The 25,512-nt window shown below is 41.4% G+C and overlaps 1 protein-coding gene and 1 long non-coding RNA gene across 4 annotated transcripts in view; one reads left to right on the top strand and one right to left on the bottom strand.

Moving 5' to 3' along the window:
* Positions 1–10,440: 10,440 nt before the first annotated feature.
* Positions 10,441–25,512, top strand: part of NFYC (nuclear transcription factor Y subunit gamma) — a 53,118-nt gene continuing 38,046 nt past the window's right edge. Inside the window, exon 1 of one of the 3 annotated variants that reach the window (XM_083369323.1) lies at positions 10,441–10,598. The gene's annotated coding sequence lies outside the window, so the exon portion shown is untranslated. Of the gene's footprint in view, positions 10,599–18,585; positions 18,605–18,732; positions 19,066–25,512 lie in introns of those variants that run through there. The other 2 variants (XM_083369325.1, XM_083369324.1) reach the window with 2 other exon arrangements.
* LOC310644846 lies at positions 11,352–14,676 on the bottom strand. The gene is made up of 2 exons (XR_014493382.1): positions 13,756–14,676; positions 11,352–13,397 (listed from the first exon to the last, which is right to left on the bottom strand). It is a non-coding gene; the product is annotated as an uncharacterized lncRNA (long non-coding RNA).

The raw sequence follows: 25,512 nt of genomic DNA, 5'->3' as shown, positions 1-25,512 counted from the left end.
TTGGAGGTCTTCTAGTCCAACCCCCTCCTCAGGCAGGAAACCTGGCACCATTTCAAACAAATGGTTGTCCAATCTCTTCTTTAAAACTTCCAGGGTTGGACCACCCACAACTTCTGCAGTCTCTAAGTGTTCTGTTAATTCCGCTGTGATGCTTAAAACATTATATTACTGATTTTATTCTCTGTCATTGTCTTTATATTTTACCACCTATTTTATCATGTTTTTGTACAATGTAATGTACGCTTTTATTAATGCTTTCAACCATCTATTTGAATTGTTTGAAACTGGTTCTTCAAATAAAATATTGTTTTTGAAAAGATGTCAATTTTGTGCACACTGGAGCCATATCTCCTTTTTCTAATCAGGAATGTTTTCTTTTTGCCAAAGTCCTGGCTTAATGATAGCCTATATATTTATTAAGAATTTTAAAAAGGGGGTAAAACTAACAAGAACTAACATAAAGGAAAGAAAGGAAAAAAGCCAGAAAAAACAAAAGTGCAAAAAGAAAGAACGAAAAGAAATTTCTTCCTATATATATTTTCTTTACAGCATTGTAAGTACAAATACAAACTAACCTCTTACTCTAAGCTTACAAAACCCCTCTTTTTTTCAATTGTCTACTTTTTCTAATAGTTAAGTCATAAGCTCTTTTTTGTTTGTTTCACACCAAAAGTCTGTAATGGGTTTCCAGCAAACCATAAATGCAAAGATGGTCTTTTCTCTAATCAAAGAAGTCAATTTAGCCATCTTTGCAAGTTCCACCAACCATTCCTTCATTGTGGGTCGTGCCAGATCATTCTTCTTTTGTGCATATAATAGTCTTGCTGCAGTTATCATGTGTAAAAACAGAGTTCCATGACTTTTTGCCCCAGCTGTTTATTTATTTATTTTATTTATTTAATTAGTTTTCTATACCGCCCTATTCCCGAAGGACTCAGGGCGGTTTACAGGGCAGCATATAAAAGACAATATAAAAAGATAATATAAAATTAAAATGAATTAAATTAATTAAAGCCCAACAATTAAAACAATATTAAAAAGCTAAAACCCTTTCAGTCCAGGCCTGATAGATCGAAAAGCCAGGTTTTCAGGTCCCGGCGAAAAGAACGCAGATCGGGGGTGGTCCGGAGTTCTACAGGTAAACCATTCCAAAGGGCAGGCACACCCACAGAAAATGCCCTCCCTCTGGGGATCACCCGCCAGCACTCCCTAACCGGCGGCACCCTAAGGAGGCCCTCTCTATGGGAGCGCACAGGATGATGGGAAGTTGATGCTGGCAGCAGGTGCTCCCTCAGATAATCCGGACCCATGCCATGTAGGGCTTTATAGGTCATCACCAGCACCTTGAATCTCACCCGGAGGGCAACTGGAAGCCAATGCAGCTCGCGGAGAAGAGGTGTTACACGGGAGTATCGGGAGACTCCCATCACAACTCGCGCGGCTGCATTCTGTACCAGCTGAAGCCTCCGAGTGGTCCTCAAGGGCAGCCCCATGTAGAGTGTTGCAGTAGTCTAACCGGGAGGTCACGAGCACATGAGTGACTGTGCGTAGGGCATCTCGGCCCAGATAGGGCCGCAACTGGCGCACCAGGCGAACCTGGGCAAAAGCCCCCCTGGTCACGGCTCCTATGTGGTCTTCTAAACTGAGCCGTGAATCCAGAAGGACACCCAAGTTGCGGGCCCTATCAACGGGGGGGGAACACCTCACCCCCCCCATAGTTAACGATGGACAAAACTGGTTCTCCCGAGATGCCGGTATGTACAGCCACTCAGTCTTGGCGGGATTGAGTAGAAGCCTGTTCCTCCCCATCCAAACCCGGACCGCCTCCAGACAACGGGACATCACGTCAAGGGTTTATAGGTTTATCCACCTATCCCAAAGAAAAGTCTCCAGTTTTCACCTGTATTTTAATCTTTAAGATCCCCTGGAATTAGTGTATGTCTTCGTGTCCACAACCTTCTACCTTTTCTACATGTCCACCAAACAAGGTAAAATGTGGGTGAAGGTTCGTTCTCCAAGCTTGTAGGTTGGCTTCCAAATGTTTCGTTACCATGCTAGGTAATGTCTTCAGCAGAGTTGAAGGGAGATATATATATATATATATATCTGCAGATATCCCAGATAGCCAGGCAAACAGAAGGAAAGCTACCAGCTGCTTCCCTGCCAGCCATTCGTTTTTTTAAAAGTTTTCCACAACTTGGTTAGAACTGTATTTTCTTTACTATAGTAATTACAAAGAGCAGAAGATGGCAGCCAAAAACCTGCTCAGCAGGGTGGTTTTCCACTGCTGAACTTTGCATCTTTTTAAAAGCAAATTGCAAACCACCAGATTTCAGCAACTCTGCCCCCCCCCCCGCAATATGCGGCTGATGAAGGAGCATCTCCCCAATAAAGGAGGAGGTCAGCAGTTTTGCAACTCTGTTCAGATGCTCAGAACGCAGAAAAGTTCACTTCTGCCTCGATTGGATGGGGCCGGGCTCCTTGATTTACAAAAAGAAAAGAAAAACAGAGGATGGGAATATTTTGCACTGTAAAACAGCTGTTCTTAGTACTTGGTTGTGGTTGTTTTTCTGATGAGAAGGCTGCTGGGGAGGAAAGTGAAACTGAATTCAATTGAGCTGGAGGGGGTAGATGAAAAAGAGGTGAGTCGGAGCAGAACAGCAGTACAGGTAACCTGGACAAGCACGTTCCAGAGATACACCAAGACATCTCTTCAATAGCTGCTCAGATCAGGGATGCTCAGTGAGATAGGAAATGTACATATCTGAGCATCTGTTAAGAGCAGGTGCCTCTTTGTGACCACAGTGTAAGAGCTCCTATCCTTCAATGTTTGTCAACCTTGGCAACTTTAAGATATGTGGCCTTGAACTCCCAGAATTCCTCAGCCACTGTCCGAGTCCAGCTGTTTCTAGCAGGTGGTAAGCATGGGCCCTCCTGTGCTTCTGTAGACCCCTTTCAACAGTGCAGATACCAATGACATAAAGATGCAACCCATGTTACACACCTACACTTACACTTACTTATGCAACAAAATTTCATTTTAATGTATGTCGATTAGTGTACATTCAAAGTGACAATAAAGATTCTATTCTATTCTATTCTATTCTATTCTATTCTATTCTATTCTATTCTATTCTATTCTATTCTATTCTATTCTATTCTATTCTATTCTATTCTCTTCCATATTGTCTATTCCATTCTATTCTATTCTATTCTATTCTATTCTATTCTATTCTATTCTATTCTATTCTATTCTATTCTATTCTATTCTATTCTATTCTATTCTATTCTCTCTTCCATATTGTCTATTCCATTCCATTCCATTCCATTCCATTCCATTCCATTCCATTCCATTCCATTCTATTCTATTCTATTCTATTCTATTCTATTCTATTCTATTCTATTCTTTTTCTTTTTCTATTCCCAGTGCTTTTTTTGTAAAAGAAAAAGGTGCCGGAACTCCGTTCTGAGCGTTCTATGAGAAAAAAAGCCCTGCCTATTCCTATTCCTATTCCTATTCCTATTTCTACTTCTCTTCTATTCTTTCTTCAAGAATGGCCTGTTACGGAACTACAGTTAGTTCAGGTTGCCTATCAGTGGTAACACCTTCTGAGGAACTGTGAGGATGGGTCACAATGGAAGCTGATAGTACACTTGATCTTAGCCAAAAGGCCGAGAAGCAATGGAGCTCACACACACACACACACACACACACACACACACAGAGCACTTAAATAAATGAATTTATTCTAACCACTGAGATACAAATATAATAGTGTGAGCTAATATAGACAAGTGAAAATATAATTTACAAAATCTGATATATACAGTATATACTGTGATTGTATCTATCTATCTATCCTATCATATCTAACTCTATCATCATCATCATCATCTTAATATTCTAGCTCCACCCAGGGTTTTGCTTCTGCTTCCCTTTTGTTCCGCTTTTCTCCTCCTCCCTGATCTCAGCGGCTGACAAGGGAAGGCCTGTGGGTTCTGATTGTCTTGCTGCCAAACAAAGCTGACGTAGTTCTCCTGCCCAGGATCTAAAACTCTAAGAAGGCAATGCAGTCCCCTCTCCTGGCCTCTCCACATAGAGAGTTCCCACCCCACTGCCAGACTTTCTTCCTTGTCCTCCTCTTCTCCAACTCAGGGCCAGAAACTCCGGACTTGCAGGCTCCATTTCATTCCATGTTCCTCAGCTGAAGTCCTCTCCAGCAACATGTCCTGCAACATCTGCAATGCAAAAGGAAGTTCCCTTTCGCTAATTTTCCTGTTTCTTTCTATTACCTGTATCCAGGATTTATACACACCACTGTACCGGTACCTCCCAGCATTTCCCCCCTCTTTACCTATCTGCTTGTGGTCTTGTGGCTGAATCACTTGCCTACCCTAAAAATAGCAACAACATGACCTTGGCACGGACCCAAAGACTTTCCCCCTGCAAGGATCTTCAACCTGCCCCAAGGGGAAACAAGAGGAGAGGGAGGATAAGAAGAGGGCATGAGCCCATCAAGTTGGATACAACTTTTTTTTTTGCCAGCAGTCACAGAAAAATTTGTAAATGTGCTTCAATCTTCCTCAACAGTGGGAAGGGCACAAGTATTGTGGATGTGCACCAAACATGCATTTCCTATCACACCCTCTGATTTCTGCAGTTTTGGATTTCTGCAACCAACTGTTTATCCCGTAAAAACATCCGTCCACTCTTCCACAGCAGGAAGATAGTCAGCTGGTGATATGTGGCATAGCTTTTGGCTTGACCCCAATTCTTTGTGTGTACATACTCAACACTTTAAATAGCTTCTTCATTGTTTTCACCGTACACAGTTAGTGGGGACAGTGGATAATAGCCATTTTTTTCATGGATTTGGGGTTTGGCTTCTGCTCCTTGACGCTTGGACTAGAGGAGGCTGCTACAGGCTTCTCCAGTAGGGGTGGAGAACTGAAGAAGCTTCTTGGATGAGAAGTGAAATGTTTTCAAAGAAAAAAACCCAAGAAAGCCAAGTTGCCTTTTGGAAAAAGCAACTTCGGAACAACCATGACAACCATGATGTGAGAATCTCTGTAAACATTAGAATCTTTGATTTCCCCTCTGACAATTGATGGAAGCAAAGCTGAACTCTGAAGAAGCTGGATAAGAGTATTGATGCCTTTCAACTTTGATGTTGGAGAAGAATACCAAAGACAGCCAGTGAAACAAATGGATCAAAGAAAGCAAATTGAACCAGAGTTTTAACTCAAGGCACAAATGATCATACACAACGACTTAGTTCTCTTGAGAAGTCCATAATGGGTGAAATGTAGAAGGAAAGAAAGTGGATAGATCTAATTCACCGAGTTACTTCAAAAGCCAGCACGAACCCAGGAGAAAGTCCGTTTCTGTATTTACTCAAAGAACGTTAGCACTTCATCAATCTTGAGGGTGAATAGATGGCAAGGTGACTGGGTATCCCCATGGGTTCGCCCAATGGATTCCCTGGAGGGCATGATTACAGTTAATATGGAATGGATCAATCTTTCTAGAGGATCCTGGAAGCAGCTGGCAGAATTTCCAGAGACGCAAGGCCAAAAGTTGCCATTCTTGGGAAGCTAGGGCAGAATCTCTTTCTGAGTCCACTTTGTTTATCTTTGGATTTCCAGTAGCTGAGTCACAAGTTGCCATCGCTAAAGTTTCTCTTCATTTGGAGTCTGTGCTGTTTTGTAAGTGCTGGCAGAAACTCGAGTCTGAAAGCACAAAGCTGGCAGCTGTCTTGCAACCAGGGATCCTCGGGGAGGACTGAAGGGGTTCTGGGTCAATACTGCAGCTTTTCCAAATGTTGATCAGTTCTTTTTCTTGGCAGGGCGGCTATCATCACAGGGTCAACTGAGTTTAGGTGTTCCCAGGACATGGACGGCGAGCTGAGTGAACTTATTTTAATCTTGACTGGGTTTGTACTAGGTTGAATTGAATCTTGCCAAATTTAGTCAGTTGGATCAGTTAACCCCTTTTAGTGTGTTCACATTTGATCCCTCACTGACCCAGTTTAAGCATGTTGTGGGAAAAGAGCCAAGGTGTTGCCTTGTTAGAACTTATATAGAATATATATAGAAGCCACCAACCATCCCTAGAGCCACATTACGCTCTTAAACCCTCATGATAATTCGGCAGAGCCAGGTCTTTATATTTTTCTGGGAAACCAGAAGAGTAGGGGATCACCTCACTTTTGGGGGGTAAGATGTTCCAAAGCAGAGAAGCCCTCCTCGGAGATCCTGCCACTCAAAACACCTTGACCAATGAGATGCTCAACATGGCCTCCTGCTTGACCAGGTGGGACAGGTCAATGTAATCGGTATGAGACAGTTTTCCAGGTATCCTGTCCCGTGACATGAGGGCTTTAAAGATGATGATCAACATCTTGAATTGAACAATGGTTCCCAATGCTGTTTGTGCAGCAAATAACAATGACAATAGCACCTCTTCTTACATACCGCTTCCCAGTGCTTTACAGCCCTCTCTAAGCAGTTTACAGAGTCAGCCTATTGTCCCCAACAATCTGGGTCCTCATTTTAGTCACCTTGGAATGATGGAAAGCTGAGTCAACCTTGAGCCAGCCAGAGTCGAACTGCTGACAATTGGCAGAATTAGCTTGCAATGCTGCATTCTAATCACTGCACCACCACAGCTCAGTACAAAGGTATTACATGTGCTACCCTTTCTCCAGGAAGTGCCTCGCACTCCCTGTATTTTGGTAGCAGGAGTGTTCTGGCAAGACTCTACGATAGCTCCAGCATTTCTTTGTTGGCCAGGTAGGCAACAGTAAACATGGGTTGGTCAATGCAGTCAATACATTTGGGTTAACATATTGTGTAAACATAACCACTGTAGTTTCTTCAATACGATTTATTATTAATATCACCAAATTTATCTGCCACCTATCTCGCCACGGCTACTCTGGGAAACTCGCAACAAATAAAGAAATTAAAGGGAAAATTAAACAAAATGAAAGTAAAATAGAAAAAGAAAACAAACAAGGAAAAAGAAAACAAAGGAAATACATCAATTATGACTAGTAAAAAAAGATGGGCATGTGGCTAGCAGGGGGAGGGGGGAGGTGGAGTCTGCTGTCAATCTATCACCACCTCCAGAGTTGAATTCCCCAATTGGGTCCCCATGCCAATTTGCAGATTCAGATCTTTAGGGTATTATGGAGGGATAGGAGAGTGGAGGCAGATCGGAGGACAGGATGTTCCAAAGGATGTATTATTCTGTGACTGTGAAGACTCTTCTTCTGAATTGGTAGTTCTTTGACCAATGGGATCCACAGTAGGCCCTCTCTGCTGGCCCAAGTAGGAACAACAGTTGGAAGAGACCTTGGAGATCTTTTAACTCAAGCCCCTGGTCAAGCAGGAAACCCTACCTCGGCTCTTTTATGACTCATGGACTTCAACTCCCAGAATTCCTGAGTCAGCATAGCATAGCTGACTCAGGAATTCTGGGAGTTGAAGTCCATGAGTCATAAAAGAGCCGAGGTTGCCTACCCCTACCCTATATCATTTCAGACAAATGGTTGCTCAGTCCGTTCTTAAAAACTCCTCATACTTTCTGGAGGCATGCCATTCCATTGATTAATTTTTCTGTCAGAAAATTTCTCCTTAGTTCTAAGTTGGTTGTCTCCTTGATCAGCTTCCATTCACTGCTTCTTGTCCTGCTTTAGCTAGGGAGAGCTAGCCTTAGTCTTTATCCTTAATAATATAATTTATGCACGTTATGCAGCATATTTCAGATTTGGGTGAAGATCCACCCCATAGTCTGAGAAGCTGTAGAATGCCCTTCTTAATGAGTGGGACACTAAGCATGTATAAACATAGAAGGAAGCTTTTATATAGATTAGGATGAGGAACCTGTAGTCATCCAAATGATAGGGAACTATAGAATTTTGCAACCTTGGCTATGGAAGCCCAGGACAAGTGCTGCAATTATCATACCTTTGCAGTTTGGGCAATAAAAGCTTGACATCATCTCAAGGAAACTTGAGGTCCTGCCCTCCAGATTCTTGGTGTGACCATTCTCAGTTTCTTGTCATTCTCTGCTTCTTCTGAACGTTTCTCAGCCAGGCTGTTCTGAGCTGAGTGGAGTTTCAATAAAGGAGAATATTTGTAGGTCAGGATTGAAATGAGGGGTCCTTGGTGCTCTCTAAGCTTGGTTGTTTTCGTGCAGATGTTTCATTACCCAAAGTAGGTAACACCATGTGTTAGTAGAATTTGAAATACACAACTCTCAGCAGGACATTTTTGTTGTCTAGCTTGCTGGATGGTGCTTCCTTTCCTTGAAATTATAAGACCTGGGTTGCAAACACTTGCAAGCCAAAGATACAATACAAAGAGTTCTAACTCTCCATCTAGTGGCTGTCTGGATTTGGGGCAGCGATAATGGCCTCAGCTTAATCAAAGTCCCTCTGTGTGTAGGGGACAAAAGGCATGCAGAGTACACAATGTAGCAATTAAACCTTAAGTTGGTCTCCTATCCCAAGAATTCAATGAAACAGACCCGCTGTTTTCCTTTGTCCTTTGGCTGTCAATCTAATGCTAATACAGGTAATCTTCAAATTACAGCCATTTATTTACGGACCATTCAAAGTTACAACCGCACTGAAAAAAGTGACTTACAACTGGTTCTGAAACGTACAGCTTTGTAGCAATTCCATGGTCATGTGAACAAAATTCGGATGCATGGCAACCAGCATGGATTTGCAACGATTGCAGTGTGCTGGGGTCATGTGAACACTATCTGCGACCTTCCCAATTGGCTTCCAACAAGAAAGACGATGGAGAAAGCTGGATTCGCTTAATGACCTCCTCTTCCAGGGGTGGGGAACCTTGGCTCTTTTGTGACTTGTGGACTTCAACTCCCAGAATTCCTGAGTCAACCATGCTGGCTCAGGAATTCTGGGAGTTGAAGTCCACAAGTCATAAAAGAGCCAAGTTTCCCCAGCCCTAGCCTATTAGGTTAACAGCTACAGTGATTCACTAAACCAGGGGTAGGCAACCTTGGCTCTTTTATGGCTCATGGACTTCAACTCCCAGAATTCCTGAGTCAGCATAGCTGACTCAGGAATTCTGGGAGTTGAAGTCCATGAGTCATAAAAGAGCCGAGGTTTCCGTACCTCTGCACTAAACCATGGCAAAAAAAAAGTTATAAAATGGGCATGATTCACTAACAACCTCCATCCTTAGCAATGGAGATTCTGGTTCCAATTTCGATCCCAAGTCGAGGACTACCCAATTCCACTCCTGGAGTTACTGTATGGTAACGTGTTTTCTGATACCTAAGATGTCAATGTTTAGTCTTGTCATCTCTTGTTTGGCCACGTCCAGCTTTCCTTGATTCATGGATCTTACATTCCAGGTTCCTATGGAGAAAAAATCTTTACAGCATCGGACTTTCCTTTCACCACCAGACACATCCACAGCTGAGCATCCTTTCGGCTTTGGCCCAGTCGCTTCATTCTTTCTGGCGCTACTAGTACTAGTCCTCTGTTCTTCCCCAGTAGCATATTGGACGCCTTCCGACCTGAGCGGCTCATCTTCCAGTGTCATATCGTTTTGCCTTTTGGTGCTGTCCATAGGGTTTTCATGGCAAAGATACTGGAGTGGTTTGCCATTTCCTTCTCCAGTGGATCACGTTTTGTCAGAACTCTCGGCTATGACCTTTCCAGTCCTAGAGATCAACCCTGACGGCTCTTTAGAAGGCCAGATTCTAAAACTCAAATACTTTGGCCACCTAAGGAGAAGGAAGGACTCGCTGGAGAAGAGCCTAAGGCTGGGAAAGGTGGAGGGCAAGAGAAGAAGGGGACGACAGAGAATGAGGTGGCTGGATGGAGTCACTGAAGCAGGAGGCGTGAGCTTAAATGGACTCCAGAAGATGGTAGAGGACAGGAAGGCCTGGAGGAACCTTGTCCATAGGGTCGCGATGGGTCGGACACGACTTCGCAACTAACAACAACAACGTGTTTTCTGGTTTGCTCCTTAATTAAAGTGTCTCTCCCACTTCCCAAGGCAAACGGCAAGCGAAGGAGATCAGGGGTGTTGCAGCTGCTCGTTCCCAGCCCAGGCTTTCGGGGGAGCCTCTTATAGGACCTTTGCACCGGGCGGGTAAACCCAGCAGCAACACACCGTAGTCGGCAACCATTCAACTACTACTGTACACTGTATCTGCGGGTCCAAGTCAGCCCAAACTACACTTCCCACAATTCCGCGGGGAACTGCCTCCTCTTTGCAGCGGCAAGGGAAAAAAAAAATTCGCCCTTTTGTGAACTCTCGCGGTAACCTACGCTTCCGAGAGAATGGAGGGAGAGGCGAACGAAGTTGGAACGTCGCGTCTGCGCATTTGCTGAAAGTCGCGAACAGGAGGAAGGGGGCGGGGCTTGCCGTTGTCCTCAGTTCTCGGCCCCGCCGCCATCTTGTTTCACCGCCACTTCGCGCTCGCTCCGTTTCCCTCACATCCCCGCCCCCTCCCGCTCGTTTCGGTGGGAAGCGCCCGAGCTGCGGCTAAACCACTGGCTCTCTCCGCTGCAGCCGAAGCGCGACGGGAGCCACGGACTCGGAACTGGACGGTGAGTTAAAAGAAGGGCGAAGGCAGCCCCATGATGGAGTGGCTGTTGGACTTCTCTTTCCCTTCCCCCTTCTCCCGTCGCCGCCATTCACCCTTCCCGTCCTTCTGATTGGTTGGAAGGCCCCCCCCGCTGTCGTTGCTGATTGGCCGCCGGCGGGGTAGACGAATGGACGGCACTGTCGCTAGGCCATTGGGTAACGATTGCGGGCGGACCGTGGAGAAAACAGCGCGCAACGGAAAGAGCCTTTTTTTCCCGCCCCTTTATCCCAAGCCTCGAGGCGCTCATCGGAAAGGGCGTGGCTTGTTGGCCGAGGGTAACTTTCCATAGAGGAGAGCAGAGAGGCCGGCAGGGTTCCGTTGGAGGCGGGGCTTAAGTGGCAAGAACCTGAATTTCTCTTGGGTTCTAAACAGTTAAGAAAGGCAGAGTTTCGTGCCGTTAATTTAGGCTTGTATGGGTATTGCATGAGCCCTAGTGACATGGTTAATTCAGTAAACCATGATTCGTTTAATCATGGTAAGCTTTTCGCACAAACTGTACCTGTATGCTCTTAAGTATGCAAAAGTGTGGTTTTTTTTAATCTCGTGGCATTTTCACCTCGTGGCATTGCACGACTTTCAGGAAGAACTAGGGGTTTTGAACAGAACTCGTACAGACCTCCGGCTCTTGATGCCTCTTGTTTCTTTTACTTCCTATGGCTGTAGTTGGGATTAGAAGAAGGGTAGAAAGAATGCAAAAAAGAAAAAAAAATTAAACCTCCAGTTTCTGTGGTTACATTCCGATTACTTTTTATTATTTTTTAATACAAGTTTTATTGATTTTTTTTAGTTTTACATCCAGGTATTTATAAAGCAATACGGTGGTTGGGTAGTTAAAAGTAAACAGTAGTAAATAACAGAGTCATTTGTAGATAGGTCAAGTTACATCAAGAAGAATTTCCTCTCCAATTCCCTTAGTTATGATAGCATAGTCAAATTAATCCAATTAATACATTTCTAATTGTAACACAATCAGAACAATTTTCAATATATTTTCACATATACATATCCATGTCCTGTTTTTAAGTTTGACCTAATTGGGATAAGATATTCCGAACTAGCCTATAATATATAAAAGAAAACTTAATTTTCAGGTAGCCCACATTTCCCCCATTTCATTATGTAGTAGTTATCCTGTCTAAAATACATATATTGTTCATTTCAGTGCATTCTTATGTTATACAAATTTATTCTATTTAACATCTTAATAGTTCAGCAATTATTGAAAAAATATCTTTTGCTGTCTCCTTCCAAATTCTGTAATATAAGTCAATTCTAATAGCTAACTTTCCTTTCCTTTAAAGGTCTAAAAGTTAAGTATAAAATCAATATGTATCTTAAAGAGTCCCCTTAGCCCATTAAGAAATTTTTTTAGCTCTATCATTACAACAAATATGTTCTATTTATCATATTATTTTTAAAATTGATAAAACTACTATATTTTATATCATTGCAAATTCTATAATACAATTCAAAGTTATGTTCTGATAGCTAATCTATTTCATTATATAGTAATTTCTGCTTTCTATTTTTGGATTTGTTGCATGTCCATTTTAAGTAGCATACAATGAAGAAAAGATGCTGTCTCTTATAAGAAATAATTACAACTTTTCTTAATGGATTTCCATTGAATACATAGATCATAGGAAGAGCCAAGTCATAAGGGAGAAAGACAGTTTAGTGTAGTTATTACAGTACTGATCTAGAAACCATGAGAACATGGGTTTTAGTTGTCCTTTAGCCAGGAAAGTCAGTTTTTAAAACGTTTTGAGCCAGTCATGCTCACTGAGGCCAACCTACTTCCCAGTATTGTTGTGGGGAAAATAAGATACAGGTAGTAATTAGCTGCCTTGAGTTATACAAAATAAAGGTGAGATGTGAATCTAAAAAGTCTTTAACAGAAAAATGAGCAATTTGAATTGGATTCAGAAACAAATTTGAATTTGCTTCATATATGACCTTAAGTGTGTGTCAGCTAACTTTGCAGATGTTGCATTTTAGCTTGATTCTAGCTTTTAAACACTTCTAAATATACAATGTACCGGTATGTATCTACCAAGACCAAGACTATCCTAAAACAGAATTGGGCAGAGTTCTGATTTCTGGTTTTAGCATACTGTACAGAAAGGGAGTTACAGTTGAACACGTTCTCACAGATCACTTGCTTCCCTATATCTCAGGAAGGAATATATTGGATTAATACGAAAGAAATGTAATGGAAACAATAGGACCCCCTACGTCTTGCCCAATTTTTCCCCTCCTCAAAACCAGCCCTCGCTGATTGAATGTATAATCCACATCTACCAGTAAGTAGAGGCAGAGAAGAACAATATCTTTCCTGACCAGGGAGCTATCAAATAGACCCAGAAATGGGCTCTTATATTTGTCTTATCTTTTCCTCTCCCTTACTTTAGTCATTAGTTCAAGAATTTCATAACTAAGAGTTTCTGTTCTTTGCTGAAGAAAATAATGCTCAAAATTGATAATGAACATAGTTCAGTTTGTTGGGAACTTTCAAGGTGTTCCAAAATTCTTCTGGATCTATTTGTCTTGAATAGTGATAGCCTCCCATCCTTCATCAGATGCATAGAATGCCTTGACACATGTGGGATTTCATTTCATTTGGTGAAGTGAGGGAGAGAAGAGTGGAGGGGTAGAGATGGCAGTTACGTAGATGCATCTCATGAGAGCTGATATTTAATTTTTTATTATATTTAAATGTATTGTCTGCCCAACTCCAGTGGTCTCTGGGCAGCATACAGAACTAGGGAAAACATAAAACAGTTAATAACATTGACTCATACAGCGAAGACTAAAATAATCTAAGCAAAAACAACTAAAAAATGGGCTATTTATCAGATAATAAATATCAACTCTGCCTGGCAGTGAGGTCAGCTCATATAATAGTGGTGACACATAACTCCCCCTTTGCCTTTTCTTAGCACAGCTGTATACTGATTACAATTAAAGCTATATGAGACTTATTTCCAATTAAACATACGTTGAGTTGTATTCTAATTCAAAAGGCTTTTTTCCCCCAACCCTTTTCTACTTTCATGTTCATGTGTCATCTTCAGGTGGATTCCTTCCCTTTAGTTTTTTTTCCTTCATTCCATTCCTACCTCTCTTTCCATAAGCACTTCTCCTAATCTCTTCCAGCTCTCCATTCTTCTTCTTTAGGGTTACACCTTAGCTGTAGGCCAGATTGCTTACTTGATATCTGTCTTTTGTTTTGCATCAAAGCACAACAGTTTATCGATGGAGAAAAGACTGTGGGTGTTTGTGTAATTAATAGTGTCCTCAGACACTGCGGCACCTTTTAGAGGCATGTATGTGTGTCTAGTAGGCATCCTTTGTGTACATGGAGAGCTTTATTTTTAATACTGTGGTCCAGAGCAATAAAAACAGTTTTGCCCATAATTTTAAAGCAGGGTTTCTGACTCATGGCAATTTTAAAATAGGTGGACTTCAACTCCTAGAATTCTCCAGCTAGCACATCACTGCTATCTGGGGAATTCTGGGAGCTGAACTCCATCTACCTTAAAGCTTCCAAAGTTGAGAAACTTAAAAACCATGTCATAGCCTGGTTGTACCACTTTCAAAGTTCATTCTGTTTTCCTGTGACCATTATCAGCATACAAACTTGCAAAGTGTTATGAGCCTGAAATACATCTAAACATTACAATTATGTAGAGAAGTTGCTAAGCACATTGATTTGTGCTTTAGATTGTAAGCCGCCCTGAGTCTTCGGAGAAGGGTGGGATATAAGTGGGATTAAAAAAAAAAGTCAGCACCATGGTAATCTAAATAGGCTACAGTAATACACTTTTTCAAAAGGATTTTTCTGTTAATAGTTTTATATCAGTAATTTTTGTAAGATTTTAAAAATAACTTAAAAATAGACATGTAGGCAATTGTTCAGTATATCTTCACTTATTCCATTGTTCACTGAAAATTAGTGCTGAATTGGACTGTTTATTGAAATATCACTACTTTCCAAATGTTTGACCGCTGTATGTCAAACTCATTTCAACTTTTTTTTTTCTTTTCTCTCTGCTATTGGAGAACTCAAAGTGCTCTTTACACAAAATACAAAACTATTGTTCACATAATATCTCTCGGGACTTTAAAAGTAGGAGGTGCAAAGCTCATTTTAAAAGCCTGAGCAATTTCAAGAGAAAACATATATTGTCAGGACTTGATTAAGCACCAGCAAAGGTTACACCTAAGTGCTGATTCTGGCACAAGCAAAGAAGGACCAGGACAGTGGGACTAGATAACAGGCAGATCAGTTTGGCTGGAAAAGTGGGGATGCTGTTAAGATCAGGAAGACAAGGAACATACTTGTACAATCTGCATAGGTCAGTTTGGCATGAGCCATGGGTAAGTGACTTGTCTTTTGGTGCTAGATGATAGAAGTAGCTCATGGCCACTGTCAGGGCTTTATAACACACCCCAACCTTCTTTACAGTAGCTGGTATTGTGTCACTTATGTTTAAATGAATTATTAAACACACATGCACACACTGAGCCAAATCAAGTTGAAGTCACCATGGAGTGCTGGAGAAAGTCTTCAATTTTTCCAGACCTCTTCCAAGTCTGTAACACCCTTAGTTATGTTTGTATTGTGTCATTGTATTGTGTCATTTCCACAATAAACTTTTGATCAAAGGTGGGGTAAAAAAATTACCTTTCTCCCGACATGAAATGATTTTTGAGTTTTAGAAAACTATTTATACACAAGTCACTGATAACATGACAAGAGAGTCTCTTCAGCTACTTATTTTGAAGTGTTACTTGGACTAGATGTAAACCCTCCGGGAAATCAGTGTTTTTTTCAAACCTGGCAACTTTTACATGTGTGGATTTCCCTAATAACCACCAGAGCTGGCTGGGGAATTCTGGGAACTGAAGTCCACACATCTGAAGTTGCCAAGTTTGAGAAATGCTGAAAGAATTAGGTTCCCACCCCCACCCCCCAACTGTTCACACACCCTTCCCACTTTTGTGAACTTATTTTAATCTTGACTGGGTTTGTACTAGGGAGAGACTATTTCCTGGTAACCTTTTGCTATTGAAATGAAGGAAGGTGTGTGTCTTGGACTGCCTCTTCCTTCTTAGTTATTGGCACTTTTCCCATACTTTGCAATGACATTGTTTGCTGCCCTTTTTATGAACATTACACATGCCTTTTCAATCTTATATTTAGGTTTCGTTATGATTTAGCTGACTTCTAAACTACAAAAGAGTTTGAGGAGTTGCATAATATTTCTTCACTCGAACCTTATTTTTGAGAGGAATCCAATAGATGGTGATTTATTTAGATTTAGAACGGCCTCCCTGACCTCTTGCTGAACTGGATTCCTGAAGCTGCAAAGTTAGAAAAGTTGATGTAGACTAGAGACTGTACCAGTGCAGTCTCTACATTATACCAACTGATATAATAGTAAGGATATTTTTTTTCAAAAAACCCCCCAGATTTTAAAACAAAGTTTAAAACAAAGAATCACCTGACTTTTCTGATGTGTTCTTTTCCCCTCAATCTTGGTTTTAAATTAGAGTCCTCGGCGATTCCTACCTAAAACACCTATAACAGGGGTAGGCAACCTTGGCTCTTTTATGACTCGTGGACTTCAACTCCCAGAATTCCTGAGCCACCACAGCTGGCTCAGGAATTCTGGGAGTTGAAGCTCACGAGTCATAAAAGACCCAAGGTTACCTACCCGTGACCTATAATGTCAGGGTGGGGGGTTGTGTGTGTGTGTGTATGAAACGTATGCATGTTTTATGTTTTTGTTCTGAGTGGGTTGAATACTTTGCAAATTTTGAGGTTAGCACCCAAGCAAGGAATTCTGCATTTGGCAATACATTTAACTCATTTTTACATTTTGGGGGGGGGGGGGGTTTGTAAAAGAAAAACCTACGTGTCAATCCCTCAAGAGCAGGGGGGGTCCCTGAAAATTGGCCAGCTTTAAGATTTGTGGACTTCGACTCCCAGAATTCCCCAGCCAGCATGGCTGGCTGGGGAATTCTGGGAGTCGCAGTCCACAAGTCAAAGCTGGCCAATTTTCAGGGACCCCCCCAAGTGTTTTTGGGAAGAGCTTTGAGAGGAAAGCTCTTTAAAGCCACCGCTGGGGATTTTGCCAGCCCTTCTCACGGCCTGACCTTTTTCATCCTGCCTCCCCTCTGTCCTTTCTCTTTTCTCTCTACCGGTCCTGCCCCCCTCCCTCCCTCCCCTTCCCTCTTCTTTCGTCCCAACGGCCAGCCCCATCCCTTGTTTTAACACTGCCCGGCCAACGGCAACCCATCTGCCCGGCTTGCAAGTTTTTAAGCCACCCCAGATGTGGTCGGAAAAAAAAAAAAGGAACGGGCTGGGGTGTCGAGCGGCGAGCCAGGATGAGAAGCTGGAGGGGGAATCCCGGGAGCGCCTAAAGACCGCTTTAAAGGGCGCGGTGGGGGGCTGGGGGGGGGAAAACTGAGCATTTATTTATTTCAGGGGTCTTCAAACATGGCCCTTTTATGACTTGTGGACTTCAACTGCCAGAATTCCTCAGCCAGGCATGCTGGCTGAGGAATTCTGGACGTTGAAGTCCACAAGTCATAAAAGGGCCAAGTTTGAAGACCATCTATCTATCTATCTATCTATCTATCATCTATCTATCTATCTATCTATCTATCTATCTATCTATCTATCTATCTATCTATCTATCTATCTATCTATCTATCTATCTATCTATCTATCTATCATCTATCTATCTATCATCTATCTATCTATCATCTATCTATCTATCATCTATCTATCTATCATCTATCTATCTATCTATCTATCTATCTATCTATCTATCTATCTATCTATCTATCTATCTATCTATCTATCTATGGGACTTATATCCTGCCCTATCTCCCGAAGGACTCAGGGTGGCTAACAATAACATATAATAATAAGTACAGAAATTAAGATAAGATTAAAATTAAAGTCCTCTGTGCAATAAACTTTAAAAATTAAAAATAAATTAAAAATTGTAAACATAATGTCAGTCCAGGTGGAAAAGAAGGAGTGTTTTGAGGCCGGGGTGAAAGGACCGGAGATCCGGGGCCATCCGAAGCTCAGGGGGGAGCCGGTTCCACAGGGCTGGCGCTCCCCCAGAGAAGACCCTTTGCACGCAAACACCCCCCCCCCCCCCATTATTCGCGACGGCAAAACCAGGCTGTAAAAAAATGAAACCTCCGGCTTCCCCTTCCCTTGCTGACCCATTAAAGCAGCGTTTCCCAACCTTAGGAACTTGAAGATGCGTGGCCTTCAACTCCCAGAATTCCCCAGCCAGCATAGCTGGCTGGGGAATTCTGGGAGTTGAAGTCCACGCATCTTCAAGTTCCTAAGGTTGGGAAACGCTGCATTAAAGCAGCCTTTTTCTCGAGGCTTAGAAAAGCCGAGCCGCCTTTTTTTCCCACCGACAGTCCCCTGGATCCAACGGCAATGCTTGCTGACCCCCCCCTTCCCTTCCCCGCTTCAAAAAAAAACCACCCCAAAAATCAAAATATATATATAAAAAAAATCCCCCAAACTGCCAGGATCAGAAACGTCAAAGGAGGCCCCTCCATTTGAAAAGACTTGCAGAGAGGTCTTCAAACCCGGCCCCCTTTGATGACTCGTGGACTTCAACTCCCAGAATTCCTCAGCCAGCTATGCTGGCTGAGGAATTCTGGGAGTTGAAGTCCACGAGTCATCAAAGGGGGCCGGGTTTTGAAGACCCCTGGAAAAGAGGCTCTTATGATTTCATCGGCTTTTTTTTTTCCCCTTTCCACCGCCGCCTGCGCCGGGCAGCCGGCCTCCACCTTCCCTCCCGCCTCGGTTGGCTCCCTTTGTAACCCCGGAGCGCGCCTCGGCTTGAAGGAAGACCCGCCTTTTCCATCCGTCGCTCCCGGCTTGGGGAAGTCTCGGCGTCTGACCGCTGTTTCGTTCCTCTCAAGGTAACTTTAAAACAGGAAGTGTACGAAGGGGGGGGTGGGTGAGCGACGAGGGCAGCAGCCAATCCGGGCGCGGGTCTCCTGGGCGAAGCAAGGCGCTTAGCCAATGAGCGGCCGGCCGAGGGGAGGTTGGGTGTCGGAACAGCAGGCTAGACTGAAGGTCTCTCGCCGTTAAAGTGGAAGGAGGCTGCACCGCGTCTCCTTGGAGTCCCTGGGAGTTTTGCACCCAGGCGCAGGGGTCAGCTGAAAGACAAAGGAAAATGGCGAAGAGTTGGGGAGGGCAGCTGCCTGAGTTGGGTGCCCCGGTGGAGGCTCCGGAGAGCTTGGCCTGCCTCTCCTGCTGCCTTTTGTTTCCTCTTCCTCCGCGTCTCTCTTTTTGTGTGTTGGAGAAGGACTAGAAATGGCTAAATTAGCACTGTCAGAGGAGGCATAATTAGCTGCCTGTAAAATTAACGCCGTCTCCGGTAAGTTTTTTTTTTGGGGGGGGGGGTTGCATTGCTTTTGTTTTGCTTTCCTAACCTAGCAGTTCTCGGAGTAGTTACGAAATCCCAAAGTGCAGATAAGTTGAAACTGTTTTAGAAAATGGCCCCTTGGCAATCTTAAAGGGAGCACCTATCTTACCTTGCCGTCTGTCCTTGGCTTAAGTCCTCTCTCTCTCTCTCTCTCTCTCTCTCTCTCTCTCTCTCTTCTCTCTTCTCTCTTCTCTCTTCTCTCTCTCTCTCTCTCTTTCTCCTCTCCTCTCTCTCTCTCTCTCTCTCTTCTCTCTCTCCTCTCTCTCTCTCTCTCTCTCTCTCTCTTCTCTCTTCTCTCTTCTCTCTCTCTCTCTCTCTTTCTCCTCTCCTCTCTCTCTCTCTCTCTCTTTCTCCTCTCTCTCCTCTCTCTCTCTTTCTCCTCTCTCCTCTCTCTCCTCTCTCTCCTCTCTCTCTCTCTCTCTCTCTCTTTCTCCTCTCTCTCCTCTCTCTTTCTCCTCTCTCTCCTCTCTCTCCTCTCTCTCTCTCTCTCCTTCCTTTTTCCGCCCCTCCCCCCCAAATTTTAATAGCTGTGAAAACTAAGAGAAATTTGGACAGAGGTGCAAGCAAATGTAAGCAGAGAGTTCTTCGGCTTCCCTTTTGATTTTAGGAAAGAGAGCATTGGCAACGAGCTTGGGAAAGGGTTGAGGGGGTCAAATAAGGATGTGCCATTTCAATACAGAGAATTTGGACCGATGTATTTGCACATCTGAATTTAAATGCCACCTCTTGTATGTTGACATCTGTTTCATCTGTCATTCCTTTTTCCTCCTTGTCTCCACCCACATCTCGATGTTATGTAGCTTGATTGATGGGCTGCAGGATGGGAAGGGCTCTTTCTTAAAAATGTTTTAAGCAGCATGAGTCCTATGTTATCATAAAGCTGATTTCCCAGTATGATCTTTGGACCTTTGTAGTAACTACATTATGTCGGGTTTGGAAGGTAGGAAGGAAAGAGCTCACTTGTTCCCTTATAGTTGCTTTCTAGATCTACTCTTAAGTAAAAGGGAAACCTGACAAACAACTGAAGAAAAGTTTGTGGGGGATACCTGAAGAAGATTTGCCTCTCTTCTCCTAACTTGCTGTGGCTTTTTATAAGTATAAGACTACTTTGGGTTTTTTCTTTTTTTAAAAAATAATAACGATGAAGGTCACTGGAATGATCCTGATATTGAGATATCTCATCCTTTAATGGATTAAAGTGCATAAGTGTACTCTGGAATGCTTTTATATCAAAGGACTTACCTGTTTTCCTTAAGTAAAGAGTTACACCTGAGTTCTTTACATTTTTCCCCTTCCCTTTCATCTCAGTGGAATAGTGTTGCAGTAAAAGTTGCTGAAGCAAGGCCTGTCTGTGCAAGCAAGAGTGACCTTGAAGCACAGCTTCTCTGGGTTTTTAACTGTTGAAGGACGAAGTTTGTTTATGCTGTTTGGAGCTAGTGAAAGGAATCAGAGTTGGAAGGAAGAAACAGTGGGTTACTAGTACCTGAGAAAGTCACTATGAATAATATGAGCATCTGAAACTAAAGCCATTTTAATGAAGAGCTTTGAACTACCCTTATGTCTTCTGTGCCCCACTATTGTCCTTATTCTCAAAGGTTTCAAGAGGGTAGGGTATTTCAACTCTTCAGAAATCCAGAAAAATGACACATTTATTCCTTTCTCTCATCCATAACGTTCATTTACTGGCCTTGAGCAACATCTTGAAAGTTCAGAATAGGTTATCTGTTCTTTTTCTTTAAAAGTGGTTTAATATTGCAAAATCCTTGCTGTACTTATTAAGCACCATCACAATTTAGGAATGCCTCCTGGGAATAAACTTCACCAAATGCTGACTGCCTAATAAAGGTTTCTGTTAATAATCAGGAATCTACGCCTCATAGTCGTTCAAAAATGGCCTTGGCGCTCCTCACCTGACTTGCTGAAGGGAGCAGGAAGCAGGTTCATCTTCTTTCCTTCATCTGTTCTGCTTTGTGTCAGACTGCTGTTCACTTCCTCTTTTTTCCTTTTCCTTTTCAGGAAATAACACTATTGTTGGAAGCAGTCTTACAAAAATGCTGCACTTCTAATAGCATCTTTCAATAAACTACTGTGAGAGCTCTAAGAGTATGTCAAGGTCTCCCATTGGCCATTGAAGTTTTTTGGAAAACAAGAAGTTATCCATTATTTTTCATAATGTAAAAATGTGTAGCGCACAGGCAGCTGAAGCTTTCCATGTGCCTCTTTGGATTAATGGGAACTGTACAAAGTCATTATTTCACTAGGTATTACATGGTTGAGTTTCCTTTTGGATTTTACTTTTCGTGCCATTCGATTACATCTCGAAGCTTATTTTTCCTTTTCTCTTTATTTTGCAAGTGGTAGTTTCAGCTTTGATAGGATTCGTACAATCCCATTGTGACCCATAAAGTATGCTTTCCCTCATGTAAACAGGTAAACTATCAGATTTATTAGAAAGTAGAACAACTTGCATGTACAGACAAAATACTTGATGTATACTAATGTATGATCAACCATAGCAACCATAGTACTTGGCTGCATAAAATGTGATAAGTCAAAAAAATGTGATAAGCCCTTGTGCAATATGTGAACCTCCCCAGAGTTTATAAGACCTGGTTGCTTCCATCCCTTTGTTCCAGTTTTCAAAAATTGCTTACTCTATTTTCTCCTATGCCATTTCTAGGCATCTGTGTTCATTTCTGTCAGATAGTTTGGTTTCATTAGCAACTTTTAGATATTTTATTATGGGTGTTATTACTAATGGCAAACAAGCTGGCTTGCCATACAACTTTGCTGAATTATTATTATTTTTTGTCCCTCACCCCAAAACCAATTTTTGATCACTACAGAGGCCCTAAGCTATGTCTTCCACTTTTTCAAACAAACATTCCCATGATTTTTGCTTTCATTTTATCTGTTCAGCATTCTGATTAAGATCTTGCTTGCATGTTGACACATTTGCGTAGGCCTTGTATGTACATTTTGGTTTGTTTTCATGTAGTACAGTTGTGCCTGTTGAATTGTTTTCATTTGGTTCCCTTTTCCAACTCAGTAGCTAACTTAAATGCTGTGGTTTGTTAACCATGGTTATGATTTAATATAATTGGTGAACACAACCATGATACCGGCTTGACACAATTATGTTAACCTCTTTTTTTTTGGAATCTTGATACATAATCTAAACTACCACTTTTGTTAGTAAATTGTGGTTTATGGGTTAGTGCTATGTAAATCAGCTGCTAGTAATTTGGTTTAATAAACATAAGTAAAGCCATGGTTTAGCGCACTGTGTAAAGCCAGTGACTGTTCTTCAGAATCTCAGATGCTTTCCCTCCAGCTTAAATACTTTTCTGCCTTATTATGAGACAATTGTTTTAGAAATAAATGAACAATCGAGATGTCTAGCTCATATTTATGATCTGGAAATGAAAGCAAACTATTGCATACTATATAATATGTAACATAAGGATCAGAATATACAAATCTACCATTGCTTTTTTTCCTTATCCTCTTATTTGAGCAAGATTTTAACCAAAAATATTTGCAAATTTAGGTATTAGGAGTCAAATTATTAATATTTGTCCCACACACATGTGATATGTATGGAACTGTATGTTCTGTTAAGCCATAGTTTAGCATATTGTGTGAATCCAGGTATAGTTGTTCAAATGCCACAGTTTATGCCGTAAGACGTATAAACTTTTCTATAGTAGCTTAGTTGACCCTTATTGAAACAAATCTTGGTTTTTAAACTATACTAATAAAATAAAATACATACTTTCCACTACCTTTAGGGCAGAGGTCCCCAACCTTTTGGGCACCAGGGACCAGTTCAGTGGAGAAAGGTTTTTCCATGGACCGGAGAATATATGGTTTTGTGTGTTGCCTGCATCCCACGAATGAAGCTTTTTGCCTGTTTGTGTGGACCAGTTGCTGGCATGCTGCGGCCCAGTACTGGTCCATGGACTGGGGGTTGGGGATTCCTGCTTTAGGGACTATGGCTTATTAGATAAAAGAATGCAAATAATGATTAACAAGTTCTTAAAAGCTGAGAAAATCCACATTTGTTGAGGGTGGTGCTTGGAGCATGTCCAATGCCACAGTTGCAGAAACCCAAACTTTAAGCAGAGAAAATGAATTATTTTCTATTTCTTAAAAGTTCTGAGGAATCCACAATTGTTTGCGTTTAAATGGGATATTGGGTAAAAAGTGCTGTTTTTGTTGGTTCAAAATTTTCATGTACTGATTTGTAGCTTCTCATAAAGCAATCTACTTTTTGAATACAACTTAAAAGTCACTATGATTTGTGATCTATGGCCTTATCACTTTGCTGTTTGTTTATACAATGAGAGCTTATGCACCGGAGACAATTCCTTGTGTATCCAATCACACTTGGCCAATAAAGAATAACAATAAGTGATGATATTGGATTATGTGGTTCTTGATAGAGAACAAGGATGGTTTTACAAAATGTATACAACTGGCTTCCTAACTTGCTCACCAAGGAAAACTTGTAAAGTAGGAAAAATCTAATGTAACATAGTGACGCCTTTAACAAAACCAGTCAAAGTAAATGTTTAACTTTTAAAGTACCATTTTTAAATATGCCCTTGAACTGCTTGGTTTAAAGGCAAGCACAATAATTGATGGAAATAGCAATGCCAATATGTTTTACTCCTCTCTTAATACATTACTTTTTAAAACCAGTAAGTGAGGCATTCTCCAAATGGCTGGTGACTGAGGTGGGCCATGAAGGAAAGGTCATTTCTTCTTTAGCCTGCAACTGACCACTTTTCTTCTGGAACATGGTTGCTTGCTGGTCCTATCTGGTGCATAGCTTTATTGTTTCCTTGTACCCTGTAAAAACCTTAATAGTGGGAAAGTGTTATGTAGTGCTCTGATTTTAATATTTTGTTTAATTTTGTGTGATACAAATCCATTATGCGTATTCTGCCTTAGTTAAAATACATAGATTGTGAACACTTAGTGAGAACAAGCTGGCCAAAAAGACTTTCTCATGAGCCACAGATGTATTTATTCAATATTATTTAATAATTCTGATACTGATCTGAAAACTGGGGATAAATGATAATTCTTGTTGACAAGAATTGTCAAATGCTGGAAGGTACTTACCAGAAACATATATGGGTAGACCTTGACAGGGATAACTTAAATCAGCAGTGGGTATTCTTACAGCTACTCAACAAACTAGTAAAGGTTCTGAGATTAAAAATAGGTGTGCTGAGAACAAAGTCAATTAGCAGATGTTCTCATAGGTACCCACGTTCTTGATGTGCTTCATTAATAGGTTGTGCCTATCAGAGTTTATTCTGGCTCTTGTTCCTAACACAGATTCTTCCCAAGCAGGTTCTCCAACTTCTCTGTGCAACCATGAGAACTGAGATAATTTAATCTTCTTGTTGCCCAGAAACAAAGTTTTGTGGAGGAAAGCATCTGATTATATTAGTAAGGTGACAGATAAGGTTGTGGATGGTCTTTCAATCACAGGTAGTCCTCATTTAGTGACTGCTTCATAGACTATTCACAATTAATGATGGTAATGAAAAAATAATGACCAGTCTTTGTATTTTTACATCCATTGTAGGTCTGTAAAACAACGGAAAGGTGAGGTAAGCATAGTTATGGTTTCAGTTAATAGAGCTGCCGATCCTAATTGTGGGTAGCAAACAAGGACTAGCTGTATGTTTATGTCAATAGCCGGTCTTGTGCCATAGTGTAGATATAAACTTTTGTTAAAGTGCACAGGGGTATGACTGAGAGTTAGAAGCATATAAATATATTTCCTTAGACTCTGGGAAGGAATTCTTGTCCCTTTCTCAGTTTTTTTGTAAAGAAAAGAAAGTAGATACGGATTGTATTTATGGTTCTGATGTACAGCATTTTCATTGATATTAGTTTCTTTAACATCAATGTTGACATCCTTTTTATAGGATCACATGCCATGTAATTGATTAACAGCAATTAATGTCTTATTTCTATTTCTTGATGAATAGATCAGTTAAAAAAGGGAAGTTAACATTAGATTTGATGGAATGGAATAAACCTTGAAGAAAACGAATCCTTAGGATTTAGACATTATTTTGAATTATTCCTCATCCCTCCTTTATTTCCCCTCTTATCGATTGGAGAATTAATAACAGAAGCTGATCTTAGAAAAGCAGACATAAAAATAACATATTTTTGAAATAACTTTTGCTGAAAATATACAGCCTTCTGTTTCAATACTTTTTTGGGAAGATACTTTATTTTTACTTTATTTCTATACTCGGAAAAACAATTTACAAGATAATTTGGGGAATATTAAAGTCATCCCAATAAACCAACAGAGGGTTTAAAAATGACAAAAAATGTTTACTTTTTTAAAAATAGAAAAACTGAATA

Source organism: Vipera ursinii, assembly GCF_947247035.1.
Source record: "Vipera ursinii genome assembly, chromosome: 9".
NCBI classification, from domain to species: domain Eukaryota; kingdom Metazoa; phylum Chordata; class Lepidosauria; order Squamata; family Viperidae; genus Vipera; species Vipera ursinii.
This window is presented reverse-complemented; position numbering and strand designations above follow the sequence as displayed.